Source organism: Octodon degus, unplaced genomic scaffold (genome assembly GCF_000260255.1).
Source record: "Octodon degus isolate 3935 unplaced genomic scaffold, OctDeg1.0 scaffold00144, whole genome shotgun sequence".
In the NCBI taxonomy this organism is placed as follows: Eukaryota; Metazoa; Chordata; class Mammalia; order Rodentia; family Octodontidae; genus Octodon; species Octodon degus.
In genome coordinates, this window is record NW_004524720.1 from 5,865,232 (window position 1) to 5,875,737 (window position 10,506).

A 10,506-nucleotide genomic window follows, 5' to 3' on the forward strand; every position below is an offset into this window, starting at 1 on the left:
GTGGAAGAAATCAAAACAATCCTTTTCTTTTAAAAATCCACATAATGAAACCACTAATGAAATCCTAACAATCTACTTCACACTGAAGTGGAAAAATATCCAAAAAGAGCAGCTTCAGCTTCAGCTTCAGTCAGGTGAAAATGCACTATGAAGATTGTTCACTTTTGCTGCATTTGGGGCTTATGGTTATTTAGTAACATTGTTTAAGAACTACTGGGTCTTAATGCAATCTTGCATTAAAATATAATTTATACTATGTGAGAAAACATGACCGAACTTATTACTAGGAACCACAGAGACCAATCATGGATTGTTTGTTTCATAAAAAAAGAAAAATACCTACCTGTGTGCAGCTATTTTCCTATGTTGAAGAGACTTTCAAAATTTAAAACATCATAATAATCAATATTAAAAATTTTTGTATACACTTAAAAAGAAAAGCAACCTATTTTCACAAGAACTTTTTAAGCAAGATCTTCTTGATTCATCTCTGTCATTAGTAAAGATGTCACCAAGATCTCTAGAAAGGTAAAATTAACAGATACAAACTGAGAAGCTGAGAAATAGCAGAGTTTGTTCTTTCCTGTTGGACTTCTTTTAACTATCTCCATTGTCAAGTGATAGGGGAGTGATCATAAAGATTATTTATTCACTTTTGGCAGTTCTTCAGATCAAACTCAGGGTCTCACAGAGCTGTATCCCAGGCCAGGAGCCTGAACTTAAGAACCAGATTGATGTGGGTTCAAATCCTTACTCTGCCACCTTTAAGTTACTTCCCTTTTCCTCACCCAAATTTCTTCAACTGAGAAGTAAGGGAACTAATGTCCACAGCATAGGGTAACTGAGAGAAAAAATTTAAATAATTGTAATAAATGATTCTCATATTTATCTTTTAGAATCTCAAGGTTTGATCACTGTTATTCAGGGATTCTCCAGTGGATCTAGCTCAGCTCTTCACCACTTATTTCACTGAAGCAAATCCACATCTCTGTTCCAGATGCACTGGGTTCCACAGAGGAGCTGTTTATATGATGGGACTGTGCTGCTGGAAGTAGACAGTACTACACCTTAACTAATCCCATTCCAAACCAAAATGACACGGCTGCTACTGGCACTCTCCTCCTTATACTGAGCAGAAATCCATATATATAGGTAATACTTACTGTCCACTGGCTCTGTGTAACAAAAGATGCCATGATTTGCATCTTGTCCATGTGTGAAAGGCTTGATCCCCAGCCTGCTATGTTGTTATAACTGGTAGAACCTATAACAAGGAGGACCTGGGGGGAACATTTAATATCCTCAGATCATTGAGGACACGTACAGACCCAGTCCTCTTCCTTCCCCCCACCACTTTTTTGTACTCAAACCATAAGATGAGTATCTTTGATCCACCATGCCCTCCCAGTGGGCCAAAGCCTATTATGGCCATTTTTCTAAGGTCTGGTATATAAGCACAGGGAAGATGCAAGATCCTTGACTTTAAAAAGCTCTATGAGTCCTTCCAGAACTCTGGGGACAGTTTCTATCCTCCTGAGAGGTACTGGTTATTATTTCGGCATAGCAACAAATAACCCTTAGATCTGGCTTAGTGCCCCTTCTCACTGGCCAACAAGAGTTTCACACCAGTAGCCATGGTCTGGCAATCAACAAAAATCTCATTTGAGTAATCATGTTGGAACAGGTAAAAACCAGCCAGGGCCTAAATGCTCTGGCTACTGAAATCCTTGAACAATGTCCCTCCCACTGCCCTAACATGAGATGAGCTCTCTTATGAACCTTACATCCTGTCCCTTGCCTAGCAAGCAATAAAGTCAGCTTTCAGGGGAGTGATACAGCCTGCCTTTGATAGGAAACAATATAAATCTTAAGTATTTAAGCAATATACTATCAGATAATGACATACAACTAAATAAACTGCCATGACATATGTCTAGGTGTCCTCCCCCAAAGCCTCGTGTATCCACAGGTGGGGCTCTTCAGAGGTGGCTGGGTCTTGGGTGTGCAATACTGGGATTAAGGGTGTATAGTACTGGATTAGTCTACTAATTGTTCTATCATAATTGTGGGTGTGGGTGGCATTGTAGCCTAGATGGAATAAATAAGAGACTTGCTGCTAGCTCCTGCCTACTCTTCTGTCACCCCACCCTGCCTTGGAGCCAGCTGACAATGGAAAGCCTCTACAGAGTATGAGCCAAAATAAATCTTTCCTCCTTTAATTTGTGGATGTTAGATATTTTGTCTCAGCAATGATAAAAGTAACTAAAGCCGAAACAAATAAAAAGGAGGGCTATCAGGGAATGATGGGTGAGGTGTAGAGAATTTTGCTACTTTACACCAGGTAGCCAGTCAAAGCTAATGAGATGACCTCTTTGCTGAAGAATGAATAATAGGGAATCAAGCTATATTAAGATTTCCAATGCAAATAGGAGATTTTTAGCTAGAAAAAGCATCTCAAGCTTAAAAGCAGGAATTTGCAAGTGCAGCAAAAGGAAGTCATACAAAAGCATGAAATCTACCTGCCATGGAAGGGGCCAAAGCACCAGGAAGAGATGGGTGGTGGTTGTGCAAATCCACAAGTTTCCAGATTCTCTAAACTCTGAAACTAAAACTCCACGGGAAGGGTGTACCATGGGGGCCAAGCAGCAGTTCTAAAATAGCAACTCTTAAATGTTTGTAAGATGCCATCAGCAGCCCAGACCCACCATCTGTGTGGTTTCTATATTTGGCAATCATAAAAATAACAAAATCCCTACAAGGCACTTATGTTTATAGGTAGATTATTTGCTAAGTATGTTTTTAAAGCTAAAATATTGCAGCTGTCTCTTCTCCAAGGATGACGCACATGGAAATTCACGACAGGTGTGGCTTGCCTTGTTCTGCACGCCTAGAGGCAGCTGCAGGACTAGAGGACCTGCTGATTGCTGATTATCTCACTTCTGCCAAACCACTGAACCTTTCCAGACTAGGTCCATCTAAAAAGCAATGGGGTTCACATCTGCTCCCTCTACATCAAGGAACCATAGAGATAGAGCTTTGTAAATTAGAAGTCTCTCAAAATATGAGACGAGTGTTGTGTGTCTGAAAAAGGTATCGTGAAGGCAAATATTTGTAGATTGAATGGCTGCTCAAGCCTTCTTGGTTGATTCCCAGTATTCCATGTTTTTGACATGCATCTCTGCTGAGACCCATCTTTCCCTAATACTATCCTCAGCAATGTAAGGAATCAAGACTGAGGTAGCTTGACTGCTTTAGGCAATGAAGCCTCATCCTGCCCTCCTACATATGATCAATTTCAGCTTCAGCGGCTCACAAAAATTTCTGTCTTTAGTTTCCCAAGGAACCTCCATACTTTTCTCTATAAAGGGTGTATTAATTTATATTCCTACCAACAGTGCAAGGGCTCCCTTTCTCCACATCCTCAACACTAATCTGAGAACAGCTATTCTGACAGGTGTTTAAGATATCTTACTCTAGTTTTGATTTGCCATTTCCTGATGAACACTGGCTATTTGTCTTGTTTGATGCCCCTGCGTTTCCTGTTTTTACTAAAGATTGCTGTAGCTTTAGTTTTAGATGCTTAGTTCTCTGCACTTGTGCATCACATTATTTACTTTCACCCCATCACTCTAAAGGCACAACCTCTGTTTAGCATTGGACCATAGCAGAGAATGAGTTGAAGCTCCCACATTCCCCAGCTGCCATTCCAGAGGCAGCAGGAAGACAATAAATAAGTGAAAAACAGCAGATAGGGATGGGAACTAGGCAAAGATTAAAGTAGGGCCATGAAGAACAAAGAAGGCATTACTTTATGTAGGGCGGTGTCAAAAACGATCTCTTAAGAAGACGTGAAGCTTTAATATATGTCCATATGTAAGGAATAAGCAATGTACTTTCTGCTGTTTTCAGATGGGATGTGCCAGAAAGAATGGCTGACTCTAAACTGAAACAGAATTTATAGTTAAGGTATATTGGATAAATAAGGGTGGGGAAAGAACAGAGTTATGGTAATTTTGCAGTACTGTCACTCCCACTCAAAAATATAGCTCTATCTCTTCCATGTCTTTCCTGATGACTTTCAGTTAAAATTTAGTAATTTTTTTTTTAATGTAGGCACTGTATGTGTGCTAGTTTCCTAGGGTTACCTAGATTATGAAAACCTAAGTTTTCACACATTGGAGGTCTTACAGCACACTTTCAGTCTCATTGACAAGGAAGCTACAAGTCAGTTGGCCATGTTCTCTAAATGCTCTAAGGAAAATGCCCTTTACTCCTTAAGTACCTTGTGCATGCAGCAATTTGTGGATTCCAACTGCCATCAGTCCAACCTCTGCTTCTGACTTTACATGGTCCCTGTACACCTGAGTCTCCATATCTCTGTCTTTTTAAGAATATGTCATGGGATTTAGGATCCATTGAAATCCAGTATAGCCTATCTTAAACTCCATCTGCAAACATCCTATTTCTAAATGTTTTTATTTGTAGGGTTTGAGTTTGCATGAATATTGAAAAGAGCATTTGAGTCACTGTAGCATGTTTCTTGATGGGTTCCCTCCAACCCCATCAATGCAGTGAATAGCCACATACTAAAGTGATTATAAAAAATAAGTTCTGAAGTCAAGCTTCTTGATCTTATGACTTAACCAGATTTTAAGCCTTTCTAAGCCTCATCCAGGAATAAGAGCACTAGTGATCTTATGAAATAATAAGAATTACAATGACATAGGCTTCAACTGTGCTAGACACATCATAAGCATCTGAGAAATGGAGCTGTTCGTGCTATAAGATTTGTTGTTATTTAAATGACATCTTTTATGTTGACTTGTTATTGCTGGTGAATTGGAAAGCTGTCAATTTATATACAGTGATATTGTAACCACAATCTTATGTCTTATTTTCCAGTTGTTTCTAGAAGCACACTTTTGTTGGTAACAATCATAACAGCTTCAAAGTATTCAGAACGAAGATTATAGAACCCATGCTCACAATAAGAAATGTCATTTAAAAAGCACCTTAAGCATGTTTGTCATGACAGGCTTGGATACTTGCTTCAGTCTGTGCCAGAATGAAAGTGTGTCTTCCATTACCTACATAAGAACCAATGATTCAGCCCCAAACACTAGTATTTTTGTTTTTCTTTTCAGTATTAGGGAGTGGTGCTAGGACTTTACACTGAACTATATCCCCAGCCCTTTTCATATTTTGAGGTAGTGTCTTGCTAAATTGCTTAGACTAGCTTTGAACTTAACAACTCTTATGCCTCAGCCTTCCAAGTTGAGATTACAGGAACCTAGCCTGAACTATATAGGAGGGTCTGATGTATTTCTACTGTGTACAATGTTGGGTAGATTGTAGGTACCCAGTGACAAAATGATTGATGTGATTCTTCTTTATGTGTGAAATAGTGACCCATAAATTTCGTAGTTATTCCCTGGTATCTAATTCCTCAGAGGCACACAGCATTCCCCTTCCTTCGCTTGCAGGCATGAAAACAGACACTATTTCATACCTTGTTATTCACTGAGCATTGGGGTCACATTTAGCAGTCTAATAGCAATATCTACTTCAACACTTGAACAGCATCTCAATGGTACAAAAAATGTTTCTTGTCAAATTCCATTATGAGGGGCTTTTGAAGTAAAGTTTGTGTCAGATTGATTGGCTTGGGAGCTACTGAGGGGGTTGGGTTAGTAAAGCACACTTCTACTTCTGTTCTTGGATGGGTCATGGAGGCATGACCCATAGGTACCCTTGAGTATCAATCTGTTCTCTCACCCTTTCCTGACAGTTTCCTTCTCAGCTGCCATCTGTCTGCTCTGCTACACACTTTGACTATGTTTCTGCAGTGGAACCAGCTAACCATAGACTCTCCTGAAAGCCAAATCAAACTTTCCTATTTTAGGTTGTGAATGTCAGGTATTGTATTCCAGCCACAAGAAATCTAATATAGAAAATTAGTAACCAGGAGTGGGGTTGTTGCTGCCTGCCTGACCATGTTTTCAGAAGCCTTTGGAACAGGTTTATGCAAACTTGTGAGACATAGGCTAGGAAAGCCATATAATACTATAAGCAGAGCTTGACAGGTGATTCTGGTTGGAACTCAAAAGAGCAGAATGCAGACAATAAAGACTAAGCTCACTAGATTCCATTTGGGAAGACTCCATTGACTACTGGACTGGTGCTATATGGTGGAAATGTTACAATCTGGAAAGTCTGTATTTTCCCCATGTTGACTTTGTGGGAGACTCAGATTAAGAACATGGAAGAGTTAGGAAACATGACAGTGGCAAGCCATACAGTTATATGTAGAAGATGGGTAAGGCAATGATCCTGAGAATCTTCAGATTTTTGAATCTAGCAGCTAATTGGAAGGATTCTCACCCTAACTATATATACTGACACCTGTGAACTAAGCAACTGCACTGTGGATGGCAATTTGTAACAGTAGGTTCACACTTGCAGTGCCTTTCATTCTGGTCTTTTGAATATGGGCTGCTTGCCATATCATGCCAGTTGCTACCGTGCGGTCTCTTGGGTAGATGACTGTTCAAAAAGGGGATGGTGAATGAAGGCAGGAGACAGGAAAAGGAATGTTGTGGGACTGTCTTTCTTCAAGGTTTTATATGGTTAGATTTCTGGACTTAGGTGTAAACGTAAGAATTATATAATTCTTTATGCCTATTTTTAAAATATAATTTTTAGATATTTTTTCACCATATTCTGTAGGGACTTAAAATTTAACATATGAATACGTGAAGAAAGAGTCCTAGCTCAGGCCCAGTGAGTGTGTGGGAGAGCTGCCGGCTACACTGCACCGGCGGGACCTACTAGTCCCAGCCCAGGCGCAGTGTGCGTGAGAACCTCTTCCACCCCCTTGGGATAACCCCCATGACTCTGCAGGACCTCCCCTACCCCGCCCGAGTAGAAATTTCTGCCATGTTCCGGGAACCCCCAGATCCATTCCTAGCCCAGGCCCGGTGTGTGTGAGTGCATCCTGCTAACCTGTGCTGCTGAGACCTACTGGTCCCAGCCCAGGCACAGTGTGGGTGAGACCCTCTTTGACCCCTGTGGGAGACCCCCCACCACTCCCTAGTAACTGCCCCACCCTGCCCGCCGAGTAGGAATTACTGCCCTATTCAGGGAAACCACAGATCCAGTCCTGGCTCAGGCCTAGTGAGTGCGTGGGAGAGCTGCCTCTGCCCCCTACTCCACCTTGTCCCCTCCAGATTCAGCTCAGGCCTGGCATACAGGCCGGGGGTGAAACTCTGCAGCTGCAATCCCTACAGAGAGTGTAGGGGAAAGAACCACCCAGCTAGTCAAGGAGCAGAACATCTTGCCAGAGGGACACAAAAGGTTCACCCCCAAGGGCAGCAGCAGGAAGGAGCTGAGCACACAGCCAGACCCAAGCCAGGCACAGCTGGATAAATCCAAACTTTGTAGATCTGAACCTGAACTTCAGTAGGTCCTAAGGCTATAATTGCACCAAAGCTCTACAACAAAGGTCAGAAGACAGTGCTACACAAAATGACAATGAGAAGAAGCAAAATGCCATCTCAGAACCCAAGCCCACCCATAACAAGTGCAGAGGACACTAACACAGAATAAAACGGGAACCACACAGCTGAAATCAATAAATCAACGTCTTCTGAAATAAAGAAACAGATGCAGAAAGGTATAGAGGAACTCAGATTAGAAATGAAAAAAGAAATCCCTGAATTAATAACATCTGCAGTAAAGAATCAAATGCAGAAACATATGGAGGAAACCCAATGCCCATCCAGAACAAGTGCAGAAGACACTAGCTGAGCTCAAATGTATGAATTAATAGCATTGACAGCAAATAAGCAACAGCAGAAAGTCATAGAGGAACTCAGAGCAGAATTCTTTTCTATTAGCTCAGCTCAAATGTACGATGTAATAGCGTCGATAGTAAATAAGCAACAGCAGAAAGTTATAGAGGAACTCAGAGCGGAATTCTTTTCTACTAGCTCAGATCAAATGTACGAATTAATAACATCGATAGTAAATAAGCAACAGCAGAAAGTTATAGAGGAACGCAGAGCAGAATTTCAGAAATGAGAAGAATTCTCAGAATTAAGCATCTGAAGTAAAGAATCAACTACAGAAACATAGGGAGGAAACCCAATCTGAAATAAACACTGCAGTAAAAGAATTAATAACTGCATCTAAAGAAGATATTGATTTTAAAAAAAAGAGATTAGAAAAATGACGGATTCCTTGAATGAGCAATACAGGAAAGAAATAGATCGCATGAAACAGAGTCAAAGAGATATACAGGAATTTAAAATCTCAATCACAAGCTTGCAAAACTGTTTAAGTGAAAGTGAAGAAAGAGTTTCAGATCTTGAAGACACTGGTGCAGCTAGTGAAAAGGTAAGAAAGGATCTCATAAAAACAACTAGGATGCAGGAAAAAATAATCCATCACCTGCAAGATGATGCAAAGATGAACAATGTGAGACTAATAGGCATCAATGACAAAGGAGTCAATACAAATGACATTAAAAAAATATGGGCAGAGGTAATAGCAGAAAACTTCCCAAATATGAGGAAAAAATCTGACATTCAGGTAACTGAAGTATATAGAACACCAAGTAACCTCAACCCAATTAAAAACACACAAAGATATATAATAGTCAAGATCCCAGAAATTCAGAACAAGAACAATATACCAAAAGCCGCTAGAGAAAAGAAGCAGATCACAATTAAAGGAAAACCCATCAGAATTGCGGCCAACTTGTCTTCAAAAACCATGAAGGCAAGAAGAGCATGGAGCAGAGTACTTCAGGTCCTCTATGAAAACAAATTCCAGCCCAGACTACTATACACTGCAAAACCCTCTTTCAAGTTTGATGGAGAAGTGAAATACTTCCATGATGAAGAACAACTAAAGAATTTCGTGATGAAAAAGTCAACCCTAAACAGGCTTTTCAAAGATGTTCTAGAGAGGGAGCAAAATGATCAGAGCTCCATGAATGAGATCAGATGCAACCAACTAAATAGGGCAAACAATTAAACAAAGGAGAAAAAGGAGTAAACGACAACAGGTAAATAACATGGCAACCATAAGTCAATACATCTCAATTCTAACCATCAATGTAAATGGACTCAATTCACCAATTAAGAGAAACAGACTGGCACAGTGGATTAGGAAACAAAATCCAACAATATGCTGTATACAAGAAACACATTTAACTCATAAAGACATTCATAGGCTGAAAGTCAAAGGATGGAATACAATATTACAAGCCCCAGCACCTCAGAAAAAAGCAGGGGTAGGAATCCTATTCTCAGACAGTCTCAACTTCAAACCAACAACGATCAAGCGAAATAAAGAAGGCCACTTATATACTGGTTAGGGGAAAAATTCAAGAGGAAGAGATAACACTCATAAATATGTATGCACCAAACACGGGAGCATCCAACTATATAAAGCAAATCCTAATGGACATGAAAAATCTAATATCCAATACCACAATTTTAACAGGAGACCTGAATACCCCCTTATCCCGAAAAGATAGGTTAACCAGACAAAAACTTAGCAAAGAAATAACAGAACTGAACCAGAGATTGAAACAAATGGACTTGGAGGACATATACAGAGTGTTCCACCCAAACACAGCTGAATACACATTTTTTTCAGCTGCACATGGGTCATTTTCTAAAATAGACCACATATTGGTCCATAGGTCATGCTTAAGTATATGTAAGAAAACAGAAATTATCCCATGCACATTATCTGACCACAGTGAAATGAAACTGGAAATAAATGACAAAAGAAACCAGAAAAAAAAAAAAAAAAACGCTAAGTACATGGAAATTAAATGACACCGTACTCAGCAATCAATGGGTAACAGATGAAATTAAACAAGAAATTCAACAATATCTACAGTTCAATGAAAATTCAAACACAACTTATTGGAATTTACGGGATACAATGAAAGTAGTTCTCAGAGGGAAATTCACAGCTGTGAACTCACACATTAGGAAAACAGAACGGAAACAAATACCCTAATGCTGTACCTGCAACAACTAGAAAAGGAAGAGCAAACCAAATCCAGAACCCAAAGACAGGAAGAAATCGTAAAGATTAGAACAGAAATTAATTCAATTGAGATGAAGAAAACAATTCAAAGAATTAAAAATGCAAAAAGTTGGTTCTTTGAAAGATTAAATAAAATGGATAAGCCCCTAGCTAACCTCATCAAAAAGAGGAAAGAAAAAATCCAAAAACAAGCAATAAGGAATGAAAAGGGTGTAATTACCACAGACCCAGTGGAAATTCAGAAGATTATCAATAGCTACTTTCAGAATCTTTACTCTCACAGAATAGAAGACACAGAAGAAATGGACACATTCCTAGACAGGTACAAATTACAACCGAATTGACAAGATATAACCACTCTCAATAGTCCAATAACAGCCAATGAAATACGACATGTAATTAAAAACCTCCAACAAAGAAAAGTCCAGGTACGGATGGAAT

The 10,506-nt window shown here is 39.7% G+C and overlaps 1 pseudogene; it reads left to right on the forward strand.

Annotated features, from left to right (window-relative positions):
- The window catches only part of LOC101565690, a 5,381-nt pseudogene extending 1,041 nt beyond the window's left edge, over positions 1-4,340 (forward strand).
- Positions 4,341-10,506: the final 6,166 nt, after the last annotated feature.